This window comes from Hylobates moloch, unplaced genomic scaffold (genome assembly GCF_009828535.3).
Source record: "Hylobates moloch isolate HMO894 unplaced genomic scaffold, HMol_V3 SCAFFOLD_8, whole genome shotgun sequence".
In the NCBI taxonomy this organism is placed as follows: Eukaryota; Metazoa; Chordata; class Mammalia; order Primates; family Hylobatidae; genus Hylobates; species Hylobates moloch.
Window position 1 is genome coordinate 92,548,126 of NW_026652283.1, and position 6,674 is coordinate 92,554,799.

Genomic DNA, 6,674 nt, shown 5'->3' on the forward strand with positions numbered 1-6,674 from the left:
GGGATGCAATGGGAGTTTCAACAAGGCAATGGGGGGAGGTAGGAAGGAAGAGTAGAGAACAGAGGATTTGGTGACTGAATGTGGGGTTGACAGTAATTCCTGGATTTGTGGCTTGGAAAACTAAGTTATATAAGACTGAGAATCCAGTAGGAGGGACAGATATGGGGGGAAAGATGATGAGTTTTGTTTCGGCTGTATTGTAAAGGGTACCTATGAGATAGCTATGGGAATTTTCTAGTAGGCAGCTGAATTGGATTTGGGAGAGATGAGATGCGATCCCTCTGAATTTACAGCTGAGGGATTAGATAAGATCACCCAGGTTGAGTCTAGCAAAGTCAAGAATAAAACTGAGAGATAACATTTAAGGACAAATGAAGGAAGATCCACAAAGCAGGAAAAATGCTTGCCTTGAGAAAAAGGGGTAGAATCAAAAATGACTGGTGCTATAAAGATCAGGACAGGAGAGAGTTTCAAGACTGGTCACAGCTGCAGTGAGATGAAATAAAATAAGACTGAATTGCATTTACTGAGTTTGGCAGATGAAAGGTCTTTAGCAATCCATTTAAAGCAGCAATGTGGAGAGATAGGGAAATTTGTCACATTGTAGCTAGTCTGAGGAGCTCAACAGAGGTGAGAGAGTATAGTTGGGGAATATAAAGTAATCTCTCAAGAAGTTTACCTGGAGAGGGAAGGAAAGAGATGGTGACATCTTGGGGTGGGGAGGCACATAAAAATGTTCTATCAACATGATGACAAGACTGAAGAAACACATTGCAAATTTGTTAGAATATCAATTTATAGAAAATTTAGAATTTTTCTCTTTTCTTGAGATTCCAATCTGGAGTCATCCTGGGTGATGCCATGAGGTAGGAACATTTGTCTTAGAGGCTCCATCATGCCTCTTGTCTAGCTGTCTCCTCCAACCACTCCTACAAACACAATGGTATCCTACCCAGGCTTGAATTCCTGGAAATGTTTTCTTTCTTTCCTCAACAAAGCTTACCGGGTGTCTTGGATATGCCAGTCAATTTGCCTGCCATGTGTAACTTCCCCTCCTGGCTTAAAATGTCCCATGCACAGCTTCAGAATGACTGTCATTCAATGCTTCTTCCTCTATCTTCTTTCCCACTGAGCCACAATTGTTTGGACCAGGGTTGAACATCCATCCCAAAGCAGCCAATCCAGTGCTGGCTAATGATTTAAGTGGTCTGTTTAGAATAAATAGTCTGGGCCAACTATATTCTTTCCTTGGAGAAACTGGATTCTGAAACAGCTATTGTGGGGGACATTTGAGAGTAAGGTCCTGAGGTGGTCACCAGTCAGCTCTTGGATGTGTTTGAGATTTTTTCAGATATCTTTAAAATGCCCTGTGCTCCCTGCCACTTAAAATAAGCTGCTTGAGTGAATTTTGCTCACCTGCAACCAAAATAGCCCTGACACCTTGGCTAGACCACAATGGCTATTGTCCCATTCTTTTTAGCTATGCTAAATGAGTTCCTAGTTAAGTGGCTTACTGTAAGCATGATGATCCTTTTCTGTCTTCTATTTTACATTTAAATGTTGATACTGTGTGTGTTCAATGTTTCTCTTAATATGAAAAAAAGTGTTTTCTTTTTTGAGTGAATTGATACAAATAATCATTTGACAGGTAATAACAAGGGATGACTCCTACCATAGCAGCTTAATGATATAGGGATTTATTCTCTCTTAAAAAGGAAGTGCAAATTTAATACTTTGGGGTGGTGTGGTAGCTTCATGACGTCAAGGGACTACGGGTTATTCTATGTTTCTGCTCTGTGATCCTTAGGGCTTGGCTTCCACTTTTAAGGCCACCACATGGCCTAAGTAGGCTGCTGGGGGTCCAATCATCATCAACCATCATGTTAGCTAACTTTTGCTGTAATAATCCTGAGTAACAAACCAGCCCAAAACTCAGTAGCTTACAACAATGGGCATTTTTTTTTGTCTCCTTCCTACAGGTCTGCTTCAGGCTGTAGGTTGGCTGAACTTAGCTACCTGTTGAAGTTTAGGTCTGCATCATATTTCTCCACATTTATCTTGGACCAGCAGCTATCTAGGCTATTGGCAGAAGCATACCTGGGCAAACGAAACCATGGGAGTACTTTCTAACCCCTGTTCACATTATGTTCAATAACGTCCCACTGGCCAAAGTAAGAAAGATGGTCACTTAGCCAGGTGTGGTGGCGTGCGCCTGTAGTCTCAGCTACTCAGGAGGCCGAGGCAGGAGAATTGCTTGAACCTGGGAGGCAGAGGTTGCAGCAAGCCGAGATTGTGCCATTGGACTCCAGCCCGGGCAACAAGAGTGAAACTAAGTCTTAAAAAAACGGCCTCACTCACCGCCGACCTGCCTCGCCATGCCCCGGGCATGCCCTGCCACCACCTCACAGAAATGCTTCAGTTCCCCACAGTCTTTAGATAAGACCATTGTCCAGGGTATTGGCTCCTCATCTCACTCAGGCTTATGCCAAAGAAGTAAAATTCAGTGCAGATGCCCGAGCCTTAATGTGTGAAGGTATAGACCTTTTAGCCAATGCTGTAGCCATTATAATGGGGCCAAAGAGAAGAACAGTGATTATTGAGCAGAGCTGGGGAAGTCCCAAAGTAATAAAAGATGGTGTGACTGTTGCAAAGTCAATTGACTTAAAGAATAAATATAAAAACATTGAAGCTAAACTTGTTCAAGATGTTGCCAATAACACAAATGAAGAGGCTGGGGATGGCCCTACCACTGCTACTGTGCTGGCATGCTCTATTGCCAAGGAAGGCTTTGAGAAGATTAGCAAAGGTGCTAATCCAGTGGAAATCAGGAGACGTGTGATGTTAGCTGTTGATGCTGTAATAGCTGAACTTAAAAAGCAGTCTAAACCTGTGACCACCCCTGAAGAAACTGCGCAGGTTGCTACAATTTCTGCAAACGGAGACAAAGAAATTGGCCATATCCTCTCTGATGCAGTGAAAAAGGTGGGAAGAAAGGGTGTCATAACAGTAAAGGATGGGAAAACACTGAATGATGAATTAGAAATTATTGAAAGCTTGAAGTTTGATCGAGGCTATGTTTCTCCATACTTTATTAATACATCAAAAGGTCCGAAAGGTGAATTCGAGGAGGCATATGTTCTGCTGAGTGGAAAGAAAATTTCTAGTGTCCAGTCCGTTGTACCTGCTCTTGAAACTGCCAATGCTCACCATAAGCCTTTGGTCATAATCACTGAAGATGTTGGTGGAGAAGCTATAAGTACACTTGTCTTGAACAGCCTAAAGATTGATTTTCAGGTTGTGGCAGTCAAGGCTCCAGGGTTTGGTGACAAATAACCAGCTCAAAGATATGGCTATTACTACTGTTGGTGCAGTGTTTGGAAAAGAGGGGCTGATCCTAAATCTTGAAGATGTTCAGCCTCATGACTTAGGAAAAGTTGGAGAGGTCATCGTGACCAAAGATGATGCCATGTTCTTAAAAGGAAAAGGTGACAAGGCTCAAATTGAAAAACATATTCAAGAAATCATTGAGCAGTTAGATGTCACAACTAGTGAATATGAAAAGGAAAAACTGAATGACTGGCAAAACTTTCAGATGGCATAGCTATGCTAAAGGTTGGTGGGACTAGTGATGTTGAAGCGAATGAAAAGAAAGACAGAGTTACAGATGCCCCTAATGCTACAAGAGCTGCTGTTGAAGAAGGCATTGTTTTGGGAGGGGATTCTGCCCTGCTTTGGTGCATTCCAGCCTTGGACTCGTTGACTCCAGGTAACGAAGATAAAATAATTGGTATATAAACAATTAAAACAACACTCAAACTTCCAGCAATGACCATTGCTAAGAATGCAGGTGTTGAAGGATCTTTGATAGTTGAGAAAATTATGCAACGTTCCTTGGAAGTTGGTTATGATGCTACTAGGGTCGGAGATTTTGTGAATATGGTGGAAAAAGGAATTATTGACCCAAGAAAGGTTGTGAGAACTGCTTTATTGGATGTTGCTGGTGTGGCCTCTCTGTTAACTACAGCAGAAGTTGTAGTCACAGAAATTCCTAAAGAAGAGAAGGACCCTGGAATGGGTGCAATGGGTGGAATGGGATGTGGTACGGGAGGGAGCATGTTGTAACTCCTAGAATAGTGCTTTACCTTTATTAATGAACTGTGACAGGAAGTCCAAGGCAGTGTTCCTTACCAATAACTTCAGAGAAGTCAGTTGGAGAAAATGAAGAAAAGGCTGACTGATGTTTAAGAAATCATTATAACCATCAGTTACTGGTTTCAGTTGACAAAATATATAATGGTTTACTGCTGTCATTGTCCATGCCTACCAATAATTTATTTTGTATTTTTGAATAAAGAGACATTTGTACTTTCCTGATATTGGGTACAAGAGTCATGTACCAATGTACTACCTTCAACTTAAATAACTGAGGCATTTTTACTACTATTCTGTTAAAATCGGGATTTTAGTGCTTACCACCACCAGATGAGAAGTTAAGCAGCCTTTCTGTGGAGAGTGAGAATAATTATGTACAAAGTAGAGAAATATCCACTTATGTGACAACCTTTGTGTAATAAGAAATTGGTTTAAAGTTAAAGACAAAACAAAACAAAAAAGAAAGAAAAAGAAAGATGGCCAAGCCTAAAGTCAAGGTACAGGGAAACACACTCCAAGTACCGTAAAGGGTGGATTGTCTAATTCAACTGAGGAATGGAGTGAATAACTGAAATTAATAATCTCACCCACCACATCATTATACCTGGATTCCAGGACGAAGGAAAAGGGACAAAGGAGTGCATCTGTCAGCCACATCAGCATCTTTAAGGCATCTACTGAAAATCCAATACAACACTTGCAATTATATTTCATTGGCCAGAAACTTTTTATATGGCCACTCCTTGCTGCAAGGGAGGCTATAAAATGTATTTTTTTAAATTGCAGGTTGTAGTATGCTTAGCTAAAAAATTGTTTTTTTAAACACCAGATCAGAAAAGAAAATAGGTGTTGAGTAGGCAATTAGCAATTTCTTTGCCAATATTCAACAAGATGTATCCCTCACTCTTGTGAAGTAATCTGATAACTTACAGTGTTCATTGTGATTGCCTGATATGTGTATATCTAGTTCATATTTAAATCGTGATAATCCAGCCAGTAATTAAACACTGTGAGATTGCTGCTTTTGCAAGGAAGAAAACACAAGTCATCTGATCTCTCCTTTACAAAACTTAAACCTTTTACTAAAACTCAGTTTATTTAACTTTTATTTTCTCCTAAAATATAGGTGATAGGGCCAGGAAGAGTGGCTGTTAAAGAGAAAAGTAAGTGCTTTTAAAAAGAAAGTGTGTAAGTATCTCAAGGACCCTTGTCTCCCAGAGAGATTTCCAATAGGCTCTTCCTTCGGGTTTTTACTCAAATGTTACCTTTCCCAACCACTCAACTTGCATAAACACATTCCCTTTTTCTTGGTTCATTTTTCTTCATACTATTTATCACCATACTTGTTTATTTTATTACTTGTCTCCCCCTACTAGAAGGTGAGTGACTTGAAGGCAGGGCATTTGTTGTGCTCACCATTGGTGAACTGGATTGCTGAAAACGGTCGTTGATGATGACTTCAGAGTACCTGGCCAACAAACCAGCTAGAACCAGGAGTTATTTTTTGCACAGCAGCATCATGGGGCTGTTGCAGCCATTTTGGAACCTTGAGGCAACAAGTCTGAGGAGAAAAGGCAAGATGTTGAAGGTGGCCATGTGGAATCATGGAAAGAGACTGAGTCCTTAACGTCATCCCTGAACAGCCGAACACACACAGAGGAGCCTTCTTCCAGGCTTCTTGTTATGTGTGATAAAGAGTAAGACAGCCCCTGCCATCTGGGAGCTGGTCTGGTTCCATCAGCTCAGCCTGGGCGTTCTGTTGAGCATAAACAATTTCACAGAACAGCAACATCAGACCCAACAGACAAGACCACTTTGTGACTTGATTGATAAAGGCAATAGCCAGACCACTCCGTAATCATGTCAACGGCCCTGTGGAGAGAAGGGTATGGCTGATCCAGTGAATTTATTATCTGTCGCAGGAGAGGTCTGGGTGCCAGTACCCGGGAATATGGGTCCCCAGACCCCGCACTGCAGACCTGAGGGACCTGCAAATATGAGGAACAAGTGTGTGGTGCTGGGAAGAGGTACAATAACGCAAGGAGCCATCGAGCTGCCTTCAGATGGTACCAAGAAGCCACTAGGCTGGAGGAACGTTTTGCAGCCTATGTCTCTGAGACCATGGATGTGGACCAGAGTGTAAGCAGGTCTCTGAATCTGGGAGGCAACAAGGGTGTTAGAGTAGGACGGCCTTAGGACCTACGGTCAGTGTATCCAAGGAGCGGGAATGGGATAGGAGGAAGGGAGTGGTGTGGAAAGTCTGGCCCCTGCACTGCAGGGAGGCATGAGGATGGCTGGTGGTCCTGGGGTCGCCTTTGGGCTGCCACCCACCCACAGAGAACAGGGGCAAAGCTCATGTTCAAAACCCAGCGCAGCCAGGTTCCACGGCGGAACTGCGCGGGGAAGGAGAGCAGAGAGGCTGGACTCCGCGGACCGGGGAGAGGCGGGACCGCCTTTGGGCGCTCACTGGAGAAGCAGGGGGTGTGGGAGCAAGTTCAAAGCCCGGCCCCGCCCGGCCTCCA

At 42.9% G+C, this 6,674-nt stretch overlaps 1 pseudogene; it reads left to right on the forward strand.

Annotated features, from left to right (window-relative positions):
- The first annotated feature begins 2,410 nt into the window (after window positions 1-2,410).
- Window positions 2,411-4,122, forward strand: LOC116472354 (60 kDa heat shock protein, mitochondrial-like; annotated as a pseudogene).
- Window positions 4,123-6,674: the final 2,552 nt, after the last annotated feature.